We start from the raw sequence: 11300 nt of genomic DNA, 5'->3' as shown, positions 1-11300 counted from the left end.
GTCTATTCCCTTAGAGGTTATCACTACCTAAAGTCTATGTACCCCAAAAGCAATGTTGTATACTTTTCCTACATATGCATTTATCCATAAATAATATATAGGCCAGGCACAGTGGCTTATGCCTGTAATCCCAGCACTTCGGGAGGCCAAGGTGGGAGGTTCACTTGAGCTCAGGAGTTTGAGACCAGCCTAGGCAACATGGTGAGGCCCCATCTCTATAAAACATTAAAAAATTAGCAAGGCATGGTGGCATACACCTGTAGTCCCAGCTACTAGGGAGGCTGAGGTGGCAAGATCACTTGAGCCCAGGAATTCAAAGCTGCTGTGAGCTATGATCATGCCACTGCACTCCAGCCTGGGTGGCAGAGTGAGACCCTGTCTCAAAAACAAGAATCATCAACAAAAACAACAATATTTTATTATAATAAAGGGTTTATTTTACAGAAAATAAAAATTATGGGAGAAATTATTCTTATTTTTTGATCTAGTTGTCTACATCTATGTAGATGTAGGTCATCTTGTTCCCAAAAATGTAACCCCATCATCATTTGAGTCACATGAATGTTAGGTATAGTTCTCAGGAGTAAACACATTTGTGTGTGTGTGTGTGTTTAAGAGATGGGGTCTCACTCTGTTTCCCAGGTGGGAGTGCAGTGACAGGATCATAATGTGTCTGGAGTTGGTTCCTTCTGGTAGGTTCTTGGTCTTGCTGACTTCAAGAATGAAGTTGCGGACCTTCATGGTGAGTGTTACAGCTCTTAAAGGTGGCATGGACCCAAAGAGTGAGCAGCAGCAAGATTTAGAGTGAAAGAACAAAGCTTCCACAGCATGGAAGTGGACCTGAGCGGGCTGCTTCTGCTGGCTTGGGTGGCCAGCTTTTATTCCCTTGTTTGTCCCCACTCACATCCTGCTGATTGGTCCATTTTACAGAGCACTGATTGGCCCATTTTACAGAGTGCTGATTGGTGAGTTTACAACCGGTTAGCTAGATCCAGAGCGCTGATTGGTGCATTTTTACAGAGTGCTGATTGGTGCATTTACAATCCTTTAGCTAGACACAGAGCACTGATTGGTGCATTTTTACAGAGTGCTGATTGGTGCATTTACAATCCTTTAGCTAGACACAGAGTGCTGATTGATGCATTTACAATCCTCTAGCTAGACACAGAGTGCTGATTGATGCATTTTTACAGAGTGCTGATTGGTGCATTTACAATCCTCTAGCTAGACACAGAGTGCTGATTGGTGCATTTACAATCCTTTAGCTAGACACAGAGCGCTGATTGGTGTGTTTTTACATAGTGCTGATTGGTGCATTTACAATCCTTTAGCTAGACACAGAGGGCTGATTGGTGCGTTTTTACAGAGTGCTGATTGATGCATTTTTACATAATGCTGATTGGTGCATTTACAATCCTTTAGCTAGACACAGAGGGCTGATTGGTGTGTTTTACAGAGTGCTGATTGGTGCATTTACAATCCTCTAGCTAGACACAGAGTTCTGATTGGTGCACTTACAATCCTTTAGCTAGACACAGAGTGCTGATTGGTGCATTTTTACAGAGTGCTGACTGGTGCATTTACAATCCTTTAGCTAGACACAGAGTTCTGATTGGTGCGTTTTTACAGAGTGCTGACTGGTGCATTTACAATCCTTTAGCTAGACACAGAGTTCTGATTGGTGCACTTACAATCCTTTAGCTAGACACAGAGTGCTGATTGGTGTGTTTTTACAGAGTGCTGATTGGTGCATTTACAGTCCTCTAGGTAGACACAGAGCGCTGATTGGTGCATTTTTACAGCGTGCTGATTGGTGCATTTACAATCCTTTAGCTAGACACAGAGCACTGATTGGTGCGTTTTTACAGAGTGCTGACTGGTGCATTTACAATCCTCTAGCTAGACACAGAGTGCTGACTGGTGCATTTACAATCCTCTAGCTAGACACAGAGTGCTGATTGGTGTGTTTTCAAAGGGTGCTGACTGGTGCATTTACAATCTTTTAGCTAGACACAGAGCACTTATTGGTGCATATTTACAGAGTGCTGACTGGTGTGTTTGCAATCCTCTAACTAGACAGAAAATTTCTCCAAGTCCCCACTCGACCTAGGAAGTCCAGCTGGCTTCACCTCTCAATAGCTCATACCTTATTACAGCCTCAAACTCCTGGGATCAAGCTACCCTCCCACCTCAGCCTCTCAAGAAGCTGGGAATACAGGCATGTGCCACTGTGCCTGGCTAAGAGAGAGCTTCTGAATGTCTTTGCTTATGAATCTAAATGTATAAAGTGAGTAAATAGCATGGAGTTCAAATGAAATTTCTGTTACTATTGGTAGGGTCACAGGAATATGCTAAATTGTAAGGGCTCAGTGCTATTAGGTAATGAAAGAGAGAAACTTACTACGTTGACAAGTGTTTTGAAAAAGATCTCTCTTGGTTTGTTCAACAAACCCTACTAGGATAATTTGTTAGCTAACTATTAGGATAAGGCCTATTTAATCGTTACCCAACCTCCATGCACATTAAAAAGTAAAATAAAGGCTGGGCGTGGTGGCTCTTTCCTGTAATCCCAGCACTTTAGCAGGCCGAGGTGGGTGGATCATGAGGCCAGGAGTTCAAGACCAGCCTGGCAAACATAATGAAACCCCGTCTCTACTAAAAATACAAAAAATTAGCTGGGCATGGTGGCGCATGGCTGTAATCCCAGCAACTTGGGAGGCTGAGGCAGGAGAATTGCTTGAACCCAGTGGAGGTGGAGGTTGCAGTGAGCCAAGATCACTCCACTGCACTCCAGCTTGGGCAACAGAGTGAGACTTCGTCTCAAAAAAAAAAAAAAGTAAAATAAAAATATCAAATCATACGTAGAAAACTGAAATAAATAAACATTTATCTGATCTCTAGGTAAAATTGTTCTAAACATGGGGGGGAAGCAAGAAACTTGACCATACAAAACCTTTGTGTGGCTGGGCATGGTGGCTCATGCCTGTAATTTCAGCACTTTGGGAGGCTGAAGCAGGAGGGCTGATTGAGACCAGGAGTTTGAGACCAGCCTGGGCAACATAGTGAGATGCTCCATCTCTATTCAAAATATTTTTAAAAAATAGGCGGGGCATGGTGGTTCATGTCTGTAATCCCGCACTTTGGGAGGCTGAGGGAAACGGATCACCTGAGCTCAGGAGTTCAAGAGCAGCCTGGCCAGGAGGTCATACACACACACACACACACACATATATATGCAATATAAATATGTATATTTAAAAGTAAAATAAAACTTCTGTAAAAAAAGGATCATGAATTAAAAGATAGACAATAAACTAGGTAAAGGGATAGTATATTTATTGTAAGGGTGCTAATGCTGTCTTTGATAATTAAAACAGAAAGACTCCAATAGACCAATGTATATCACATGAAACATCTCTTCACCAAGAGGGAGATAAAAATAATGAGGATTAGAAAAACTGTTCAGCCTCACTAAAAATCAAAGAAAAGTAAATGAAAACAAAAATTACATATCAGTTTTTGCCTATCAAATTAGCAAATATTTTTTCTTTTTGAGACAGTCTCTCTCTGTCACCCAGGCTTGAGTGCAATGGCACAATCTCAACTCACTGCAGCCTTTGCCTCCGAGGTTCAAGTGATTCTCCTGGCTCAGCCTCCCGAGTAGCTAAGACTATACGTGCCTGCCACCACACCCAGCTAATTTTTGTATTGGGGTTTCACCATGTTGCCCAGGCTGGTCTCAAACTCCTGGCCTCAAGGGATCTGCCTGTCTCAGCCTCCCAAAATGCTGGGATTACATGCATGAGCCACCACACCCGGCCAGCAAACATTTTTTTAAAGACTATTAGTGAATTAGAAACTTCTGTTCATTTTTGGTGCTTCATTTAACTAAAGCAATATGATAGCGTAGTGGATGTTTGAAATATTCCCGCACAGCTGACCATAATCTTTTGAATAGCATTTCAATTAGGGTTGCCAGATTTAGCAAATAAGAACACGGATGCTTGTTTAAGTCTGAATTTCAGATAAACAAGAAATAATTTTTTACTATACGTCCCATAATTGTTTGGGATACACTTATATTAAAAATTATTATTTGTTTATCTGAAATTCAAATTTAACCAGACATCCTGTATTTTATCTGGCAAACTTACTTCCTATATTTGTGAAAATTCCAAGTTTATAATGCTCGCATCGAATTCTTAGTGTCCTTTTCAGCTAGCCTGCAAGCATGTGGTCTCGGCTTTGCTTTCAGGAAACTTATATTAGGCAGTGAGGATGATGATTAAACCAGGCTCTGCATAGAACTTCCTTTTGTGCTGACAGAGGAGATGAAAGGAGGGAGCCATCTATTTTGGGTGCTGGCGTCAGTGCCAGTGGATTTTTTTATAGTGGGGTTCAGGGCTACCACATATGTATAAATCTAGGGAGTGCCATTTACATGGACTATGGTATCTGTCGCCCAGGCCAGAGTGCAGTGGCGCGATCTTGGCTCACTGCAACCTCCACCTCCCGGGTCAAGCAATTCTCCTGCCTCAGTCTCCCGAGTAGCTGGGATTACAGGTGTCTGGCACCATGCCCAGCTAATTTTTTGTATTTTTAATAGAGATGGGATTTCACCACGTTCGCCAGGCTGGTCTCGAACTCTTGACTTCAGGTGATCTGCCAGCTTCAGCCTCACAAAGTGCTGGGATTACAGGCTATAGTATCTTTTCCATCAGCTTATTCTGTGGCCTGATTGGGGGCATTTCTGGCAGCTTAGCCTTGATTATCCAGTCCCTCCAACAATTCTGTGAAAGACTCAATATCCTTTAGTAAACAACTTCTCTGCTCAATTTCCCAGAGTCAGCTTCTGTTACTTGTGACTAAAAACCCTAATAGACAGTTGTATCAAGAGTCTTAAAAATGTGCAAATTGGCTGGTCGTGGTGGCTCCCACTTTAGGAGGCCAAGGCTGGTGGATTGCTTGAGCCCAGGAGTTTGAAATTGGCCTGGGCAACAGAGCGAGACCCTGTCTCTACAAAAAAATTTTTAAAAAGACAATTAGCTAGGTGTGGTGGTGCGAGTCTATAGTCCCAGCTACTCTGGAGGCTGAGGCAGGAGGATCACTTGAGCCTGGGAGGCAGAGGTTGTAATGAGCGGAGATCATACTACTGCATTCCAGTCTGGGTGACAGAGCAAGACCCTGTCTCTAAAAAAAAGTGCAAATCCTTTGAGTCCTCATTCTTAGACATTTACCTAAGTGTGCACTCTATAGTGCAGGCAAAATTTTGTACACAAAGATGTTCATCCAGGTGTTATTTATTTTCTGAGATGGAGTCTTGCTCTGTCACCCAGGCTGGAGTGCAGTGGCACAATGTCGGCTCAGTGCAGCCTCCGCCTCCCGGCTTCAAATGATTCTCCTGCTCCAGCCTCCCAAGTAGCTGAGATTACAGGCACATGCCACCACACCCAGCTAATTTTTGTATTTTTAGTAGAGACAGGAGTTCACCATGTTGGCCAGGCTGGTCTTGAACTCCTGACCTCAAGTGATTCACCCACCTCGGCCTCCCAAAGTAATAGGATTATAGGTGTGAGCCACTGCACCCGGCCCAAGTGTTATTTATTTATTTATTTATTTATTTATTTATTTATTTTTGAGACAGAGTCTCACCCTGTCACCCAGGCTGGAGTGCAGTTGCACAATCTCAGCTCACTGCAACCTCCGCCTCCCGGGTTCAAGCAAGTCTCCTGCCTCAGCCTCCTGAGTAGCTGGGATTATAGTCATATGTCACCATGCCCAGCTATTTTTTGTGTTTTTAGTAGAGATGGGGTTTCGTCATGTTGGCCAGGCTGGTTTTGAACTGCTGACCTCAGGTGATCCGCCCACCTTGGCCTCCCAAAGTGCTGGGATTACAGGCATGAGCCACCTCACCTGGCCGGTGTTATTGATTTAATAGAAAACTGAAAAACTGGAAACAACTTAAACCTCTAACATTAAGAGAATGGCTGAGTAAATTATGGTACAGCTAGATATCAGGACACTGAATAGTCTTTAAACAGAATCATTAGAGAAGTATTTAAGGATATGGGAAATGCTATAATATTAAAAGTGGCAATACCAAGATAAAAATTTATTTGTGTCAGCCAGGTGCCGTGGCTTACACCTGTAACCCCAGCACTTTCAGAGGCCGAGGTGGGAGGATTGCTTGAGGCCAAGAGTTCGAGACCAGCCTGGGCAACGTGGCGAAACCCAGTCTCCACTAAAAATACAAAAATAAGCTGGGTGTGGTGACAAGTGCCTGTGGTCCCAGCTACTCAGGAGACTGAGGTAAGAGGATTGCTTGAGCCCAGGAGGTCGAGGCTGCAGTGAGCCCTGATGATGCCACTGCCCTCCAACCTGGGTGACAGAGTGAGAACTTGTCCCCACCAAAAAAAAAATTATATATGTGGTACAATCGCTATTATGCTAAAAAAAAAAAAAAAAAGAGCAGAGAAAAAAGCTGGAAGAAAATATGCCAAAAGGCGATTTGGGGCATCAGCTTATTTTTTTTCCTGCCTTTTTATACTTTTCAATTTGTTATACAATGAATAAAAATTACTCTTGTAGTCAGAAAAAGAAGCCTCTTCTCTAATCCTATTGGATGACCTATACTCCACTGGCCAATGTTTCTATTGTGCAAACAGGCTGGGTGATTTCTGTAGGGGTGGGGATTCCAGAAGCATAAGGTTTTAGAGTGATCACCCAAGTTAGGCCACAGGGGCAGAATAGCAAAAGGGTTTTTAGAGAAATACTGAAATCTCCTTGGGGCAATCTCATTCTCATTGATTCCATTTTGGTTTTCACTTGCAAAAGAGCCCCACGATTCCCTTCTGACATCACCTTTGGAAATCTTTCCCGTATAAGGCGGCAACATCTAGACAGGCTGATTTAAATATTATAAGATGGTTAACAGCTTCAGCGCAATGATAAAAGGTCTGTTTCTCAAACAGAGATACGTAAGCCTGGGGAAGAGAACAGGCTGGGAAAGGGGGGTCGTATGTAAAACAAGGTGCATCTTCCTGGAGTTTCCATTTCACTAGACAATGAGTAATTTTGTTATTATTATTATTTTTTTTTTTTTGAGACAGAGTCTCGCTCTGTTCCCCAGGCTGGAGTGCAGTGGTGTGATCTCGGCTCACTGCAAACTTCACCTCCTGGGTTTAAGTGATTCTCCCACCTCAGCCTCATGAGTAGCTGGGATTACAGGTGCGTGCCACCACACCCAGCTAATTTTTGTATTTTTAGTAGAGATGGGGTTTCACTATGCTGGCCAGGCTGGTCTCAAACTCGTGACCTTAAGTGATACACCCATCTTGGCCTCCCAAAGTGCTAGGGTTATAGGCATGAGCCACCTTGCCCGGACGACAATGAGCAATTTTAAATGGTATTTTTATATTAAAATGCATTTGGATATGTTATGGAGCAGGAAGCAAACTTTGCATGGATTTTTGGAATATTACCTGTGAGTTCAACAAAATTGTGTGCTTACCACATTCATACATTTGTGCTTTGGGATACTTCAGTGGAAAGATGTGGGAAGTGCAGAAGGGCATCCCTTTGCTTCTTTGTTAGGTAGGTGTCTGATTCCTCCCAGTATCTGAACGATTGGGTTCTTCATAGAATATCTCTTTCCAACTGCTCAGGGAGCCCCAGGTGGGTTAACTGAGAATAAGATCCGTTTTATTTAACAACTCAAGATTTATTCAACATGACTAAGTAAATGGGCAGTAATAATTTCTTTTTTCCTCTCAAAGCTCATGTAATCCGTTTTTCTCCTTTGCCTACTTGGTTTGTGTCCTGGAGTTTTTGTGCAAGACTGGATGATGTATTTCTATTCAACTTTATTTGATGATGCCAGAAATCAAGTGTCATCAGGGAGACCTTTCTTATCAAGGCTTTCCAGATACAGTCTACGATTTTAGAGTCACACATGGAGGTTCCTCTTCCCGAATCTCTTAAACCAGCTTTTGTCGTTTTGTAATATTTTGTTCCAAACTCTAGCGTGACCTCTGTTCTCCAAGGTGATTGCAGGACATTTCCTTTTCCTTGTTTGTTTTTTTTTTTTTAGGCTGGAGTGCAGTGGCACGATCTCAGTTCACTACAACCTCTGCCTCCCAGGTTCAAACGATTCTCCTGACTGCAGTACATTTTTGACAAAACTGTGAAATGCTCTGAGATTCTCGAAAGAGAGATGAGTCAGGTAATACTCTAACAGAAACAGGGATCCATTTATTCATCCATGATTTCAACAACATTTATTGAGTGCCTACTACATACTAGGCACCGTCCTAGATGTGGCGGATTCAATGATGAGCCAAACCTGACACTATCCCAGCCCTCAAGGAGCTCATATCCAGTACAAGAGATAGGTCTTAAATAAGTTAGTCACAAATGCACAAATAATTATAATCAGAATAACATAAACAGGACTTCACAGCCACCCCAACTCTACTCTGGTGTATGGACAAGAGTGTCTAGAATATTGGATTATTATTCTCATTTCTTCCTTCTCCCTAGAGAATTATCCATCTGCACCCTCTGTTATGCAACTTTGTAGTACATCCCACCCAGTAGAGTTGGTGGAGTATTTTCCCCATTCCGGGAATTTGGGGCTTGGCCAGGTGTCCTATTTTGACCAATGGGCCAAAGTGATAGTGTATCAGTTCTGAGCAGAGGCTTTAAGAGGCGTCTTGTATTCCTGCTATCCGCTAAAAGACAAGCATGCCACAGGTAACTACTTCCTTTTTGGCATGGGTCCTGAAATGAGAGATACATGGAGCAGACCTGAACCTGAGCCTAAGAAGCCAGCCTGGCCAGGCACAGTGGCTCATGCCTGTAATCCCAGCACTTTGGGAGGCCAAGGCAGGTGGATTGCTTGAGCCCAGAAGTTTGAAATCAGCCTGGGCAACATGGTGAAATCTTGTCTCTACAAAAATACAAAAAATTAGCCAGGTGTGGTGGTGTGCGCCTTTAGTCCCAGCTACTCAGGAAGCTGAGGTGGGAGCATCACTTGGGAGGCCAAGGCTGCAGTGAGCTGAGATGGCACCACTGCACTTCAGCCTGGGCCACAGAGTGAGATCCTGTCTCAAAAAATAAAATTGAAGAGAAGAAAAGAAGAGGGCCGGACGCGGTGGCTCACCTCTGTAATCCCAGCACTTTGGGAGGCCGAGGCGGGTGGATCACCTGAGGGCAGGAGTCCAAGACCAGCCTGCCCAACATGGCGAAACCCCTTCTCTAGTAAAAATACACAAGATTAGCTGGGCGTGGTGGAGGGCGCCTGTAATCCCAGCTACTCGGGAGGCTGAGGCAGGAGAATTGCTTGAACCCGGGAGGCGGAGGTTGCAGTAAGGCAAGTTCGCACCACTGCACTCCAGCCTGGGCAACAGAGGGAGACTCCGTCTCAAAAAACAAACAAAACAAACAAACAACAGTACGAAGAACCCCATATACTCTCTTTGCTCAGATTCGGCTATTATTACCATTATGGCTCATTTGAGCATGCTCTCTCTCTGTGTATCCATCTATTTGAGAGTAAGTTTCATGATTTATGACCCCTAAAGACTTCAGTCGTCCAGGCTGGCGTGCAGTGGTGCGAACATGGCTCACTGCAGCTTCGACCTCCTGAACTCAGGCGATCCTCCTGCCGGTATATTTTGAAGACTAGGAATATTATGTTTACATAACCACAGTACAGTTAACTTCAATTTAATATGGATATAATTTTTTCTTATCTACTGTCCATATTTCCATTTTGTCAATTGATCCAATAATGTCCTTTATAGCATCATCTCCCCCCTCCAAGATTCAATCTAGGATCTGGTATGCATTATTTGTCATGTTGCTTTAATCTCCTTTAATCTGGACACATTTCTACAGTCTTTGTCTTTTTTTTTTTTTGAAATCGGGTCTTGCTCTGTTGCCCAGGCTGGAGTGCAGCGGTGCAATCATGGCTCACTGCAGCTTCGACCTCCCAGGCTCAACTGATCCTCCTGCCTCAACATTGTGAGTAGCTGGGACCACAGGTTCGCACCATCATGCCTGGCTAATTTTTATGTTATTTGTAGAAGTCTCGCTGTGTTGCCCAGGGTGGTCTCAAACTCCTGGGCTCAAGTAATCCTCCCACCTTGGCCTTCGAAAGTGCTGGGAGTACAGCTACAAGCCATCATGCCCGGCCTTTGTCTTTTTTAAAACTTATTTTTATTTTTAATTTTGTTATTTTTGTAGAGTAGGGACCCCGCCATGTTGTCCAGCCTGCTCCTGAACTCCTGGCCTCAAGTGATCCTCTTGCTTCAGCCTCCCAAAGTGCTAGAATTACAGGCATAAGTCACTCCACCAGGACAGTTTTGTCTTTTATAACATCACTGTTTTTTAAGAATGTAGGCCAGGCACAGTGGCTCATGCCTGTAATCCCAGCACTTTGGGAGGCCGAGGTGGGCAGATCACCTGAGGTCAGGAGTTCGAGATCAGCCTGGTCAACATGACAAAGCCCCATCTCTACCAAAAATACAAAAATTAGCTGGGCGTGGTGGCGGGTGCCTGTAATCCCAGCTACTCAGGAGGCTGAGGCAGGAGAATCACTTGAACCCAGGAGGCACAGGTTGCAAGATGGCACCATTGCACTTCAGCCTAGGTGACAGAGTGAGACTCCATCTCGAAAAAAAAAAAAGAGAGAGAGAGAGAGAATATAGTCCTTTTTTAAAAAATTGTGTTTCTTATTTGGAGTTTCTTTGGTGTTTCCTCATGATTACATTCAGGTGATGCATTCTCAGCTGGAATACTACGCAAGTGTTGCTGGGTCTTTCTCAGGGTGTCAAACCAGAGGCACACGTTATCCATCTGTCCCACTGGTGATATTAGTTTTGATCACTTGGTCAAGGTGATGTCCAATTTCTTTACTGTATAGTTATTCTTTTTGCTATGTAATTAACAAGCAGTCAGTGAGGTAATACTTTTTTTTTTTTTTTGAGACAGAGTTTCGCTCGTGTTGCCCAGGCTGGAGTGCAATGGCGTGATCTCGGCTCACTGCAACCCCTGCCTACCCGGTTCAAGTGATTCTCCTGCCTCAGCCTCCTGAGTAGCTGGGACTACAGGCACCCGCCACCACGCCTGGCTAATTTTTGTATTTTTTAGTGGAGACGGGGTTTCACCATGTTGACCAGGCTGGCCTTGAACTCCTGACCTCAGTTGATCCACCCGCCTCGGCCTCCCAAAGTGCTGGGATTACAGGCGTGAGCCACCACGCCTGGCCAGTGGGGTAATACTTTAAGACCATGCAAATA

Source organism: Pan troglodytes, chromosome X (genome assembly GCF_028858775.2).
Source record: "Pan troglodytes isolate AG18354 chromosome X, NHGRI_mPanTro3-v2.0_pri, whole genome shotgun sequence".
In the NCBI taxonomy this organism is placed as follows: Eukaryota; Metazoa; Chordata; class Mammalia; order Primates; family Hominidae; genus Pan; species Pan troglodytes.
This window is presented reverse-complemented; position numbering follows the sequence as displayed.